We start from the raw sequence: 14,948 nt of genomic DNA on the forward strand, positions 1-14,948 counted from the left end.
CTTGGTATTGGGTTATTTAAATCCATTTTAATTTTTATATTGCCATTTTGGTTCGTCTTTTTTATTGGTTGATCTGGGGACTGTACTATGTATAGTTAGATTCTCCTAGTCTTTTTAGAGATAATATTTTACCACTTCACATACAGTGTCAAAACCAAGGTATGAGATGATCCCCTCTAGGCTGATATTTGCTTTATTTTTGCCGAGTGTTTACATCTCTGCACCTTTAAAACCCCTCTGAAGAATCTTACAATGCTGGCTATATGGCTCATACGTGTCTTCAAAGATTACAGAGAGAATTGCTGTTCCTATTCATCCAGGTGTTTATCATTTTTTTTTATTATCTTTATTTTCAAAGATCCATGTTACCCTCTGGTACATTTCCCACCAGCTTGAACAATTTCCCTGGAATTCCTTTACGAAGGAGCCTACAGGTGATGTGTCCTTCACCTGTCCTTCTGAGAATGCTCTTTTTCACTCTTGCTCTTGAAGGACGTCCTTGCTGGACATGGCACTCTGGTTTGGCTGAGCATCGGAAAGTGGGTTTTTGCTATCTTCTGGTCTGTTTTCTCATAGGAATTCCCTGTCCTTCGATTCAGCTCCCTGGACATAATATGCACACTGGCCATGTGTGTACATCTATATATGTAAAAAAGCAGCCAGTGCACATCTGATCATCATGATGCACTGCTTTTTACCTCCTGAATACACCATTCTTGACATGGCCGCTTGTCTCCATATTTAACTTTTACAGTTTAATGTAACATGTCTAAACATGGTTCTCTTTCAGTTTATTGTGCTTGAGTTTTCTTGAGCTCCTTAAAATGATGAATTTAAATCTCTCCATAGTTGGGGAAATTTTCAGCAATTCTTTAAAATATTTTAAAGTATTTTTTCAGCACTGATTCATTTTCCCTTCATCACTATTATCTCAGCAGTGCATATGTCAAATATTTTGGAAATCTCCCTCAGGTCCCTCAAACCTGACTGTCTTTACAATATGTTTTCTCTTATTCAGAATTGATAATGCTTATCAATCTATCTTCAAATTGACTTTTTCTTCTCTTATCTATTCTGTTGTGGAGTTCATACTATTTATTAACTTTTATTTCAGATTCTGTTTTTTCTATTCAAAGCTTTCACTTTGTTCTTTGTTGATGGCTTTGACTTCTGACCTGAGACCCTCCTCTCCTTGCACTGAACATGCTCCTGGTATTTCCCTGTTTATCTCACAGAGCCTGGTGAAAATATCTGATTTACAGTCTTTTTTGGTTTTTGATAACTCCAGTATCTGATCAGACTAGTTTTGGCATCTATGGATTGCTTTTTCAATTGAGAATTGCTGCTTATATTTTTCTATTTTTTAATTTTTATTAATTCTGAATATTGTTTCATGTAATCCTCTGGAGAAGGTCAATGCTGTTTTGCAGGAGGCAAAATCAACTCAGACAGTCCTGAGCACAAATTCTGTGTGCTCAGGACTGTCTGGGTTGATGTTGGAGACTGTCTGGGAGAGCCAAACCCCATTCAAGTCTTTCAGCATTGCTGTGTAGCTATGGGTCAAATTCAGAGGATGGCCAGAGACACAGGTGGTCACCTTGGACAGCAGTCTTGTTCTTTGAGCCCTGGGTACATCAGTTTAGTTCTCTTCCCTGCATGTGAAATTCTGGGCTTCATTTGTGATTGAGGACTGATTCAAGTCTCAACTCAACTCTTGAAACCTTGGTTGCATGGATTTGGGTCTCTCCCACACAGCCAGAGCCCACAGATAAGCCTGGTCAATTTTGCAGGTTCATTCACAGATTTAACAGACCATTTCTCCATTTATCAATAATCTAAAATTATCCCTATAAGCTCTAGTTTCCAGGACCTGCCTTTTTACTTTCCTCGAGCTAGATCTACAGGGTTTTCTTTTAGTTTTAGCCAGCATCACTATAAATTTTCTCCCAAACTAAATTTGGGGAAGAGCTTTGAGATTTTTTTTTTTTAAATAATAAAAAAAGACTAGAACCTCACCCGTGAGTCACATCACTATACTTTGACCCTTTTCCAAAAATCAACTCTTTTAAAATTATTTTGCAAAGTTCTCAGGTTTATTTTAGCCTTTATATGAAGACCTACTTTTGGATCTTATGTTGCAGTTCTGTATTTATCAATATAACCATATATCTACTTATATGCATATCCATATTAAATTTCAATTCAAGGAGTATTCATAAACTAACTACTATGTAAAAGTACTCTATCAGGCACTGCTGATGCAAATGTGATGTCTCTCGTCCTAATGGAACTCCGTGGGTAAGGAGGTGTTTTCCCTGCACATGGAGGACATTGGCACTGCATGGGGACCACTGTGAGGGTCATACTGCAAACGTTACAACCACGCAGATGCTGAATTTCTAGATGTTGTCAAAGGGTGCAGTCAAAGCTCTATGCTGGGACATTTTTCTTTGAATTATAGGAAAAACCAACAGATTTTTATTAGGCAGAAAAACATGAGTAAAGGTACATGACCATGAAAGATGAAATAAAGGAGTTTATTCCTGTGGCTAGAGAATTACCTGGGAGGGTAGAAGGTGGCCGAAAGTAACCAGGACTCAGATTATGCCCAAAAGGAGTCTGAATTCATCTTATAATCAGAGATGAGCTGTCTGTTTTTTTCAAAGATGAGTGCTAAAGCAATAAATAAACCCTTTGAAATAAAGTACATAAATGTATTTTTGTTTTATTTCCTGAGCACTGAGTAGAAGTTCCCTGGGTCGTTCAGAAAATGTGCAGTGTCTTCTTGCTAAGTTCTAGGTACTAGGTGGATGTTTCAAAAACGTGGTTATTTATAAACAACATCACTGCTGCATGGATTTGGGAAACAAAGCATCAAGTTCCTGAACCTGGACACACAGAGGGCCTTGTAATGATGTGCTGTGGATCATTCTATTTGTTGGCATCATGCGTTCATGAAAGAAATCTCCATCTTTGCTTTGTTTCCTGGTATAAAATACAAACTGATCTGTGGAGAACATAAGTTTTCCCATGGATATCAATGTCTTTGGTAAAAGCTGAGTGTTTCCTATGAAGTGCACAGTTACTCCTGGAGCAAACAGATTCTGCCCTCGCACCCAGGCCTCCTCTCCCCTGGACACCAGCCTCCCTTCCTCCTCTTCTTAAACCTTCTGGAAGTGTGTGTGTGTGTGTGTGTGTGTGTGTGTGTGTGTGTGTGTGTGTGTTCCAATGTATGTGCTTGAGAATGATTTCTAAAGACTTTCCAAAAGGCGCCAGAGACATAAAAGATTTTCTTTTGTCCAGTTCTGTTATTAAAATGGATTTTCTGATTCTGCTTAAAAGCAATTTTGAGAGTAATTAAAAATTTACTAAATAACCATAATATATGAAGAGTCAAAATAAAATGCTGTGATGTTATTGAATTAGGACAAATCCACTACACAGAGAACTCTTGAATAAATTATGCATAAGCGTTTCTGAATTGCTTACCTCAGTTAGGACAATGCCAAAGATTAAAGTGTACTGTGTAATTTACTTTACAGTTTGAAAGCATAAGAGGGAGAGGAGAAACATAGCTTATATTAATTCCAGCTTATTTTGATATTACTTTATAATGGCATTTGAAAACACTTATTTATCCATTTATTATTTATTTATTTTCTATTCATTTTGGTCTTAGTGTGTTTTGTATTCAAAAAGAAATCCACTTCAATACAAGTGCAATGAAGGCTGTTTTTTTGAAATAAATCTATCTTCCTCCAAGTCTTATCTCTAAAGACCCTTTATAGGAATGTTTTTTTAACTCACGCATTTATTTTCAAATCATCTATTTCAATCTTTAACAGGATTTGTACAATTTTAGTTGCAGGTGAAATATTAGAAAAGGGTATTATTATTATTATTATTATTATTATTATCATGTCTGTTTGTGGGTGTATGTGTGTGCACATTCGCTGGGGACAGAGATAGATGTCTAAAATAGGCAAAATAAGACACACTATAGTGAATTATTTAATGGAGGTGCTCAAGTATTTGACAGCTCCTCACCAGGTAAGCAGCCCAGCGTGGTGGACATGGACATGTGGACTCCCTCAGCTCAAGGAGAACTGAGTGGGCAATGGGAACCAGGTAGTGGCATGAGCACCCGCACTCAGAAGTGGAAGCCCAGGGTGCTGATTAAACAGTTTCCTCCAGAAAATGCATTTCATGTTTCTTCAGCTTGACTTGGTATTCGTTAAGAGGTAAGCATCGACCCAGTTTTTCAGTCCATCTGCATTGCACTGTAGATGTTCATGCACTGCTGGGTCGCAATTACTCTCCTCCACGTTCACAGCTGAGATACGTGTTAGCTCCTGTTCTAATTTACCAGGCACCTGCATCTCTCTTTCAGAAGTAAGCATGCTTCTCTGAAGTGGGTCCTGGCTACCTCAACTCCGGCTAACCCTTGTCCCCTCTTGAGGGGCAACAAAGGAGCCTGAAGATTCATGAAGGGTGAGTGGGTCCCTAAGGCTGTTTTCATTGCCATAGCTGCCCTCATGCTGAGGGGTACTACTGAGAGCAGAGGAAGGGAAGCTTTGTGTGCACACGTCGGCAGGTGCAAAGTCCCTGTGGGATTCTGAGAATCCAGAAAGGCACAGCGACAGCCCAGCCCTGTGTCCTCATCTATCTCTGGGTTCTCTGCTCTCAGTACAATCCCAGGAACCTTTACTTCACTGGGTAAAGATTTGCTCAAAGAAAGAAGTTGCATAGGCAGGAAGAAAGAATAGTTGCTCTCTTAGGATAGGTGCTATTTTGGGGAAAAAATCATGTGGACAGACCATATCTCCATAGCGAGAAGCTCCTCACCACCAAATCCAGTGGCTTTCACAAGAAAAGACCACTATTACTGCCACCTTTCACAGTGGTGAGTCCACGGGGGTGTGGTTGGTCTATTGTGAACAGGCTGCCAAGTAGCGTGTCCTATTTTTTTTAGGTCAAAAGGCAAAATGGGAAAAATGATTTCACATAGCAATGACAGAAGTCTGAAAGCTTAGTTATAATAACTCAAATATATCCAAAGCCCCAGCTTATGTCAGCCTTTTGGCAAAGTGAGTCCCTAACCAAATCCAACAGCCCAGGGCAAGAGAGAGAGTGACAACCCACCACCAGGCAAGGCAAGAATATGGACAGGTAACACTTCTACATCATAGGGAGGAAAGAAAAGGGACTTCCAAATGACTGTGACCCAACTCTCCTCTATGTTCATATGTGAATAAACCACAGTGAATCTTACTTTTATGTATATCCACAAGACTCTGATTAACCAAAAAGAAAACTATAAAGAGTAGAAAGATCAGTGGAATAAAGAGAAGGGAATTGGGGAAGGAGGAAGGAAAGGAAAGGAGGAGAAGTGGGTACTGAATTAGAGCATCCATGCATTTATAAATATCAAAATGAATCATAATGTCGTGTGTAAATAATATGAACCAATAAAAAAGGACAAAAAAAGGAATCCATAAAAATAGACACAGTGACCAACAACTCAGCTTAATGTAAAACATGCATAAAGAACTTAGGAAACAAAATGTCTAAAAGTTAAAGTTATCTGGAAATAGGAGTAGAAAATGAATAAGATTACCATTGACTTCTCATGAAATTTAACTCACTTTCTTCATTTAAAAAGAAAACCTTTATACTCTGGCCTTTCACATATCATCTTTAACATGTGAGCTCCTGATAAACAGCAGTGGCTCAGTAGTTTTTAGTTCTCTACACGTAAGGCTGGGGAGCAGAATTATATTTGACACTGGAATTCAGTCTTCAACCAAGATGCAAAATTATTTCCCACACTTGATGCACCTATTTTATAAATAACACTAGCTTAATTCCTCCCAAAGTAAGATTTGCCTGTGTATTAAAACACCAGACATTTCTGTGGTTATTTGAATTCCTCTGAGGGCCAATGGCACCTTCTGCTCCAAGTTCTCGATTTTGAACTCATTTTTAGCACACAGTGGGTACCCTGCAAAGCCCAAGCTTCCTCTCATTTACAAGGAACAGCCCATCTCAGGAGGGCTGGAGCACGAGTCTGCCTTTGTACCTAGAAAGTAGGGAAAAATAATGATAAGGGCTAGCGGTCTCTGTCAACCCTGCAGATTTGAAGTTTTGAGGCTCTATGCTTCTGCACCAGGAAGAGCCAAGGCCGTGTGCTCACTGAACCAGATTACATTTGGCAACAACAAACAAGAAGACTACATTTTCCAGACCTCTCACATCTCCATGGGATTATGATTCTAACCGAGGAACAGGGACAGACATGATGTCCTTCAGGGAGAGCGGCCGATGGCGGGCCCTCAGCTCTTTGACGGTTTGGATGCAAAAGGCCTGTGGGGAATTTTAACAAGACCCAAGACAAAGGTGGAGTTATAAGATGCAAAGGCCAGGCCCCCAGTGTGACCACAGAGAAGGCCACTGACCAAAGAATCAAACAGACTGTCACAGGGACATTACGGATAGTTTTCTTTTGTGAAATCAATGATTTATTTATATTTATTTCAGCAATTAGTGTTAATGCAGTGCAGAAAGCTACCTGTAAATGGAATGTTGGGAAAAAAATCTAACATAACTTTTCTATCCTCAGCATTCAGGGCAGCAGATAGCAAGGACTCCCCAGAGGCTGGGAAGAAGCCAGAACTTGTTATGACATAGAGGAACACCTGGTTAAAAAACCATGAGCCAGGTCACTTTCGGGATACTGCACAACTATGGCTGGAAAATAGATCATTCGTCATCAAAGTTAGTGGAACATAGGGGCATAATTAGCTCATTTGTAAGCAGGTAGGAGAAATGATAAAGAACAACAGAAGCTGAGGGCCACAGAGTCATACTGAAAAAGGTTTTGAGGAATGAAGTCCCACTAAAGTTAGCTGATCAAATTGGGCAAGCATATGATTAAGGTCTAACCTTTCCACCTTTTGCTCCAGATGGTCATTGTCCTTAATCTGAGAAACAGAGAGAGAAAGAGAGAGGGGTGGGGGGAAACAGACGATGTGAAATCATAAAATAAAACAAGCAACCAAATCTGAGAATGTTGCCCAGAAAAGAAATTGTGCTTAACCAAGCATTGGGCTGAAAGGTAGGAAGGGGACCATGATCCTGTGTACTTGAAGGGCCTAGGTTTTCACAGAAAACAAGCTAAGGCTTGGAATGCTTTGCTTTTGAGGTTTCAAACTGTAAAACAATCCTCAGGGTCCAACCCATTCAGAAACACAGAATCGACAATAAAGATTCTTAAGAAAGGAATATTCCTGAAAAACAGCTTTAAATGTGGCTGAATAAGAAAATACACACCCCAGAGCAAAGGGCTAACTTGAACATTGAACAGACAAGTTCCTCTGGTAGAGTAGAAGAATGTCTCCTGAATAAAAGACCCCAGTTCCTGGGAATGTCCCACTTGAACATCCTTCCCAACACTATTTGAGACTCTACTGGACATTTTCTGCTCCTTATTTCCTGTTTCTCCTTCAGGCATGAGTTTCCTTTTCCTGTCCTGTCATTGCAGGTATAGCAACAGGGCACACAAAATGTGCTCTTCTGTTCACAGGTTGAGGACCAGAGAGTCAAGCCCAGTGTTGAAGCAGGTCGACCTGCAGAGCTGGGACTTCAGGTAGGATGCAATTCCTGAATGGGACTTGGAGTTGTCATTCTGGGGCTGCGTCTGTATGCAGCAGCAGGTAAGCAGAAGGAGGGAGTGGGCCACATTCCTCTCCCCTCCACCCCATGCTGTGGTCTTCACTAGAAAATCTTTCTCCTCTGATTCCTGATCAAGCTCACTTTCACGACTGGAGTTCTAAGAAACCAGCTCATGCGCAAAGCTTTCTCTCCACAGTAGTAAAATCTTATCTGTCCTTCCTTGGAAAGCCCATAACAATCAACACATGCTTTGTTTGGCTCATTGAGTCCAAGTTTAACCATAAAGAAGCTTGTGTTGCAGGCCTCATTTCCTGTTTGTGAATTTCGGTTTCTGCCAACTGCAGAACCTGGACATAAACATCAACATAAGATTGTGAGGAGAATTAAATGGAATATTCCACAGAAAACCACTTCTCTCAGTCCCATCCCATCCCACTGTTTTTCAAGACAGAAAGATCTCCAACAATATGTTCCATATTTTTAAAACAAGACGTAGCACATGGTGGTTCTCAATAATGTTATACTGAGAAATTTAATTAAAATGTGTTCCCTAAGAGGTATTTTGAACTACGGTTCGAGTTATTAGTCTTGTAGCATGTCTCAGGTAGACAGTCCTTTGTGCTCCCGAGCACCCCAGAGACTGCCTCAGGTGCCCCAAGTTTAATGAAAACTCTGTTCCTTTCCTGCATTGGCACAATGTCCTTTCATGATGTTTAACAAGACAAAAAATAAAAATCATTGAAAAAAATGCCAAAGTCTCAGGGAGATATAAAAGGGAAATAATTAATTCATTCCCTTGTGTTTCTTTTTCTAGCAGTTCCATTTGCTTGTTTTTAAAGGTTATCACCTGTTTCTCTTTGGCTAAAAATAAATTAATGAAAAAAATTTCCAAAAGGCATTTCTTTGAAAGCTCCACAACCGCAGTCAATCTTGCTGGGACGTGAGAGGTTGGAAGGCAAGGGACCCTGGAGGAAGGCAGGTGTCAAGCGAGAACCCGGAGGGCAAGGACCTCACTGGCATCTTGGTGGCTGTTGTGTTCTGACATGTGCTCTGACGTGCACATACAGGGCAGAAGCATTGAGGTTAAACCCACTATTTCTCGTGTTATTGTTTGTTCTCATGGTTTTCTTGCTACATATCCCGATGTTTGATTATCTTGGCAGGAAGACAAAGCAGCAAAGTTTTGATTGTGCACATCTGGAGGGACACATGCAGGCATTTTAGAGGAGTCCCTCAGCTTTACCCACACAAGTGGTGTGAAGTGATGATAGTAATGTCACAGGGCCACTCCTGGAGTATCAGAACCCTGTAATCTCCCATCCACCCTCTGCTGAATAGGCACGGACACCCTAAATCAGTGTGTGTCTTCACCTCTGCATGGAGACTTGGTCTGCAACTGGCAGTAAGGAGAGTTCTCAGAACTGGACCTTGAGAGTAAGGAGGGTCAGCAGTGTGGCCTCAGCTTTCAGCCACTTCCTGGTGACCTGGATTGCATGGCACAGGCCTTGGACCACAGAAGCTACTACTGAAGGAATCTGAGCAATGGCTTAGAGTCCCTAGCAGGGTTTTAAATGAGGGAGGGAAATGGCTCCCACCACCAGTGGGCAATGCAGACAAGGTGGTGACCCTGCAGAGAGGAAAGTGGGGGACAGCAGGGGGGTAGAGGGGGAACCTGCCCTGGGACCAGGTGGCTATCAGTGGAAATGTGGAAACGATGATGAAGCCAACCAGCTCAGTCTTCCTATTTGTATTTCCACGTACCAGAAATCCTGAGCAAAGCTGGTGATGGAATACTCTTCCCTGAAACTGAGCAAAACAACAACAAACCTTTTTTTTGGTTCAATTTTAAACAGTTACTGCAGCTACTGATGAGATCTAAGTGTACAGACCCAAACACTTGCTTCAGATGAGCACATTTTTATGAGTTTACTTTGATAAGCGTAGTACTGTCTGCAGAGGTTCATTCTTACAATCCACAAAGTCAGCTCCTCACAAACAATGACCCCGCTGCCCATGACCAACGGAGAATTGGCTTTGTGAAGACTCTCTTCCTTGTGGCAGCACTTTCTCTGGGTGTAGGTGGTGTTTCTGCCTCATGTGATGCATTACAACAGCAACTCATCGGATACCAGAGATTGCAAGCACCAAGAAAAGGAAAGGCGTTCACAACAATCCAGTCCCTAGTGACCACCTGAACTGCAAGGGATGGATGGGGCTTCTGTTTGGTGAGCGCAGATGTTAGTTCACATGAGAAATATTTTACTGAATTTTATAACAATTTTAAATTGAATCCTGGTATTTTCACTTGCTTCGGAATAGTACACAAAGCAGTGATTGATTCTAGAAACCAACATTGCTGAAAAGAACACAGAGGGACAACTTTGTCCCAGATTCTAGGTCTTGGGAGTGTTCTGAGCCAGCTTCATCACCTCAGATAATAGAAACTTCCAGAAGCACCAAAGCTTGTCCAATCTACCTTATGGGTGGAAAACGAGGAGAAGTCAGCACCAGAGCAGGAGAGGACAGGTGGGAGTGACTGATGTCTGGTGATAAAGGTGGAAGCCTGGTTAGTGAGCTCCTGGCTCCTGTGCATATTCTCCAGGTCAGCTGAGGAACATCTGAGAAGAGCCCAACATGGTGGTTCTCAGTGTTGAGTTTGCTTTGGAATAATACAAAAAGCAGTGATTGATTCTAGAAACCAACATTGCTGAAAAGAACACAGAGGGACAACTTTGTCCACAGGATGAGAGCCACAAAGTCCTCATCTGAAGAGGAGGAATCTTGCTGCCTGGGTTCCTCTCTCCCTACCGTCCCCACTTACATCCTCTCTGAAGCTCTTTACAAGTTGGTCAGCTCTAAGGTCCTTTCTAGAACTTCTGGTTATCACACTGATCTCAGGACAGGTTATTTCTGTGAACATAGGTAACTTACTTGTACTGGGAAATACCGTAATTCATATGGGAATTTTTCTAAATTTCAAAATGAAGAGACTGAAATAAAGAGAATTTAAATAACTTGCCCCAAATCATTCATGTAGGAAGAGGTTATTTTAGGATTTTAGCTCAGCAAGTCTCTCTCAATAATCTGTTCTCTTAACCAAGTCTCATAAGACTGTTGCCTTTAAAAAGTTTCCCCTGAAGAATTCTCACTGAAGATTTGCATTTTAATAATGAACTTATGGGCTTTGCCAACACGATCTTGGTCCTATGCCATCCAGTGCTATTTTTCTCACGCAGAGTTTTGCTGTGTCCTTAGTCCTAGTGCCTGTGACCATACAGTAACCCTGGGCTGCATGGCATCAGTACTAGTGACATAATTCACAGTCATATCAATTCACTTAGGAACCATGGTCTCCTGGGAGCTAGAAATTTAGAGGCACTCAACACAACATTCAAATATCAGCGTTTTTATAGATTTAGTGATCAATTGGTTTTTATTGTGTACTAAAACTAACCAAGGCAAATAACAGCTCAGTCCCTCCTCCAATTTAGGAGAATTTTATAAGCAACACAGGGAACTTAGCAAAAAACATAGATATTTGGTTCTTTTTACATTCCAGATTTTCATCTGTTACTGCTGATTTCTGAGTTCTATCCTCTGCCTTGATGCTTCTTTAATTTATACCATCCTCTATACCAAACTTGCTTATTTAGGTTTAACCCCTATGCTTCAATCATGAGTATGATACTCATACTTTACCATTCAATTACTCTACCTTAGAAATTTACAATCTATACCAAAAAACTAATGTTTCCCATTCTTCTCTTTCTTGACCTTGGCTGCATATGCCTGCACTAGTCAGGGTGGACTAGCTCATGTTGCAGTAACAGATAAGCCCCCAACACAGTGATATGAGAAAGCAATCCAAGGCCAACAGGGGCATTCTTTTACTATTTTACTTATGACCCAGACAGATGGAGGATACATCTAAAGAATGTGAGAAGTGAACAAGGTAAAAGGAGTCCTATAAATTATCTGTTGCCCTTCAAGTATTCATCAAAATGGAAGTCATGTGATTGTACCTAAATTCAGTAGATATGAGAAGGGACAGTCTTATGTGTGACCACTGTGAGTCTCCCTGACCACTATAACAATTACCTTTTAGAGCATTATCCATTGTGTAAACCAATGAAGGAAGAAAGAAACACATCACTTAGCTTTGTTTTTACCTTTGTAATAGTCTGTTCTAGTCAGCTTTGCTGATGCTGAAAAGGAAAAGATCTGACAACAGCAACATAGAGGAGAAAGAGATCAATTGGGGCTCATTGTTTCAGAGGACTCAGTCCTTGGACAGCTGACTCCATAGCTCAATGTGAGGCAGAAAATTATGGGATAAGAGTCCAGTGGAGGAAAACAGCTTAGGACATGACAATAGGAAGCACAGAGAGCTCCACTCACCAGGGACAAAATAAATGCTGAGACACCCCCAGTAACTCACCTCCTTCAGCTCACCCTAACTTTCTATGGTTACCACTGAGTTAATCCCTATCAGGGGATTTATGCACTGATAGGTTAATGCTCGCATAACCCAATCATTTCACCTCTAAACCTTATTGCATTATCTCACAGATGAGCTTTTGGGGCACACCTCTATCTTATCCATAATAAAGCCTTTGAGTAACCTAAATTCACAGAAGATATAGGAAAGCAAACTTCATTGTGTAAAATATATATTCTACTTATTTAATTACTGTTGTAACCCAATGTAGCAAACTTTTTCTGAATTCAGGTTTTTATAGCCCATTTAATACACTAGAAATTGTAATGATATTTTAAATGTATATAATGCTCTAGCTATTCCTCCAATTTTCAGAGTTCTGCTCTTTGATGCCAGGATTACATGGCTCATAACGTCCTTCATTGCCAGTCAGGATGGCACTTGAAGGTCTAGGAGGCTCAGTGAGTCAGAGGTAGTATCTGCCCTCCCCTTAATCAAGTGTTCTATTCCTTCCTCTTTTAAGGTATCATCAGACCACAGCTCTCCCATTTGAGAGTGTGCTGACACCGAGTTGCTGAAGAAAGCAAGTGGAGCTGATGGGACAAGGATGAGGCTTGTGGGAGAAAGTGCCAAAGTGCCAGTTTCAGAGCTCAAGATCTCATCATCCCAAGGGGGATGGCAGAGGGCAGGCTGGTGGTATGACTCCAGGGTACAGAGCAGGTGGTTTTGGGGAGGAAGAGCAATAATAATGGATGTGTCCAAGCACACCTAGGGATAAGGTACAAACGGTGTGAGAGAAGAGGCACTTCCACCCTTGAGGGCTGCAGCCTTGTTAGGGGAGGGTCAGGTTTCATTCAAGTGGGAGGTGATGGGATCAGATGGAAAACAGCAGGAAGCTGTGGTGAGGCTTGTGACCTGTCATCATCTTCTCCCACATCTGTTACACAGAATCTAAGACCTTTTCTTTTCTTTCTTTTTTCTTCCTTCCTTCCTTCTTCCTTTATGGCAATTAATATAACTAGAATTTTGAACATCTCCTAGATGCCAAGATCTATTCATAGCTGAGATCCAGCAGGGAGCCCACAGACTTTATGGGTAGGTATAAATTTAGGTATATATTAGTGCCATTGATGTCAACCGTGAGGAAGGTGAACGAGGGCAGAGGACAGAGGTGCTGGAGGTAGGGGTGTCTGTTGCACCTTGCTCACTACAGGAGGTGGGGAAGGACACTGTGGACAGGCAAGGTCAGTAGGGGCCTGGGAAAGGCTAAAGCAGGACCATGTGGACACACTGAAGAAGAGAGCTTCAGGCAGAGAAAACACCATGGGGTACAAGAGGAGGAATCGCTTCTTATGTTCCAAGGACACCTCAGCACAGAGGTCACGAGGATAAGTGGATGTGCCATGATGTTGTATATGACAGTCCTCAAGAGCACGTCGGGACTTGGCAGTTCATTCCAAATGCTGTGGAAACATGTTGAACATCTCTGATCAGAACTTTATGATTTTTATTGGAGAATATCAATAAAAATTCTGTATGAATATTATGTCCAATGATGAAATTAGACAATTCTGAAGAATCTTGGATACATCATGGTTCTTCAGTGAATATTTGATGAAAATAATTAAATAAATTATTTCTTTTCTCTGAATTTTGTCACTTATAATGTGGAAAAATGCTGTTGGGGACCTGAGACATGGTTGCTGAATGTGACCAGGAGTGAGTAGTTGTGTTCATCAACATTCAGCTTCCGACAGTTGGCACCAGACTTGCCACTGCACATAGCCATCTCAGGGACAGCAGACATGTGACAGGCCAGCTAGGACTGTCATAAATCAGGACTCCACTCTTTGACTCCATAACCCCAGTGGTGGTTGATATGGCCACAGTGATCCAAAGGTGTCACTCTGTCAGCAATCCACTGGCCTCACCCCCAGGACAGAATCACGGGGGTCCCCAAGTTTGAGGTCATGCTGAACTGCCCAGGGCACTTCTGTAAGTCTGCACGGTGATGAAGAGACCGTAGTGGGCACAGTGACTGCCATGGGCCCCTCTTTCCCTCCCTTTTGCAGTATCTGTACATTGGTGCCTCAGCTTCTGTGTGATTTGACACTAACTGATCGCACCTGTGATCTCCAAAATGCCACAGAGCCAGCTGGTAGAAAGAGCCCAAAGTGACTGAGAGTTTAGAGTTTTACCTCTCTCTACGCGCTGCACAGGATATAGACCCACCCTCAATGACAGACTTACAGGAGTAAGAGTACAAAGTCCTCCTCCTCCTCCTCTTCTTCTTCTCCTTCTCCGTCTCCTTCCCCTTCTCTTTCTCCTTCTTCTCCTTGTCCTCCACCTTCTTATTATTTTATTATCATCATTTTGTTTCTTATTATCATAGTAGTGGGGCTCAAACCCAGAGCTTCACATAAGATACAAAAGTGCTCTGTGACTGAGCTGCATCCCCGGCTTTGTTTGTTGTTTTTTGTTGGTTTGCTTATTTGTTTGTTTGTTAATTTGATTTTGAGACAGGGTCTTACAAATAGCCTTGGTTGTTCTTGAACTTGTGACCCTCCTGCCCCAGACTGCCTAGAAATTGGGTAACGGATGCACACCACCACAGTGCCCAGTGCCTTTCCCTTGAGACAGGGTGTCCTCTACGTCAGGCTGAGCCTGGCTTCTCCTGGTGCTGTGGCCTGTTCACTTCTTTGCATGCTTTTGAAGGATCCAACCATGTCCTCACTGTTAGCTCTTAGTGTTAGAAAATGAAAATGTAAGACACCCAGATAAATTTGATTTTCAACTAAATAGTACTTTCTGTTGTTGCTTCTCTTTGTTGTACTTTGTT

This window comes from Spermophilus citellus, assembly GCF_964194105.1.
Source record: "Spermophilus citellus genome assembly, chromosome: 14".
Classification (NCBI taxonomy): Eukaryota; Metazoa; Chordata; class Mammalia; order Rodentia; family Sciuridae; genus Spermophilus; species Spermophilus citellus.